Source organism: Pholcus phalangioides, unplaced genomic scaffold, assembly GCF_987345545.1.
Source record: "Pholcus phalangioides strain wild (caught in Gottingen) unplaced genomic scaffold, Ppha-v1.0 ptg000028l_1, whole genome shotgun sequence".
Taxonomy (NCBI): Eukaryota; Metazoa; Arthropoda; class Arachnida; order Araneae; family Pholcidae; genus Pholcus; species Pholcus phalangioides.
In genome coordinates this window covers 9,425,909-9,427,250 of record NW_028301618.1, presented here as the reverse complement: position 1 = coordinate 9,427,250, position 1,342 = coordinate 9,425,909, and the positions used below count along the sequence as shown (strand labels likewise).

The 1,342-nt window shown below is 36.3% G+C and overlaps 1 long non-coding RNA gene across 1 annotated transcript; it reads left to right on the top strand.

The window, feature by feature from the left end:
* Positions 1 to 420: 420 nt before the first annotated feature.
* LOC149067912 (uncharacterized) lies at positions 421 to 1,342 on the top strand. Its single transcript, XR_016195297.1, has 2 exons — positions 421 to 469; positions 583 to 1,342. It is a non-coding gene; the product is annotated as an uncharacterized LOC149067912 (long non-coding RNA).

Genomic DNA, 1,342 nt, shown 5'->3' with positions numbered 1-1,342 from the left:
TCAAGAAGGCTATGTGGTGAAAAAGATATACGAGGTATTTTTTTTCCTAACCCATAATTATTTTTAATGTTTTCCACGATGATTTTTGTTTTTAATTAAGATTGAAATGATAGATCTAGAAAAAAAAATCAATCTCGAGAGGGTCTTTTTGCTCCATACATCAATGCTTTCCTGAAAATCAAGCAAGAGTCCTCTGGCTGGCCGTCAAACTGTGTCACGAATAATGATAGACTCGTAAAGCAGTATCAACAAGTTGAAGGTGTACAATTGGAGTCGGGAAACATCCAGGTCGACGTAAAGTGGCTAAATTGTGTCTATATAGGTAATTATCATTTTTAACGATTGAAAAAATTTTGAAAACCATGCATTGTTAAGATGAAATAATCATTTCTTTTTTTTCCAGCTTCTGGGGTCGTACGTCACTAAAACATCCGATTTTTGCAAAATGATGAACGATCCTTCTATTGAGGTAATTATTCATCATAAAATGTTACTTAATCTAATAATATTTTTTAAGATACTTAAGATATATCAAACTAATATTTAAAAAATGAAATGTGACCAAACTATTTTATTTTTCAGGTTAAGGATTTGTATCTCCCCAGTGACAACATAGCTGCAATAGAGTGGCGGCACAACTCGGATTTCATGCCACAGACCGCCCGGACCAACGTTTTCCTGGCTGCCTTCACGACAACATGGGCTCGCTTAAAACTGTATTCCGAGATGGAGAAGCTAGGCGATGCCTTGCTCTATTTTGACACCGACTCGTAAGTTCGCAGAAAATTTTTTAATGTTTTATCACTTGACTTATTTTTTTTTAAATTTCAGAATCATCTATGCTAGCAATGGGACCAACGATCCACCATTGAGCTCGATGGTCATCACATTACGGAGTTTGTGTCAGGTATCTTTCTCAATCTTGTTATCAAACTTTTATTCATCCTTTAATTTCACAGGTTGAGACGCTTCTCTTCACGATTTTTCTTTGTTTTTGAAAAATGCTTATTTTCAGGTGGAGCTAAGGATTATGTAGGTCAGGGGCTGTATTACCTGCTCATGCTTATTCTCATCCGATCCGAATTATAAGCATCGGTTCATAAGCATGACGTTAAGAATAATCCGAAAAACGATACCAAGGAATTATTTGTAGGCTCACTACGTCACGTGACGTGAAAGAGGAAAAATCAAAGAAATCGCTTTCTACACAGGGAAAAGCGATTTTTCCCTTTGGCCGATCGACCACTGATCAATCAAAATCAAGCATGGGGTATATAACTACTACTATACATTTACTGAATTTTTTGTTCAGCGACGGCGGCAACGCAATTCAGTTTTAATG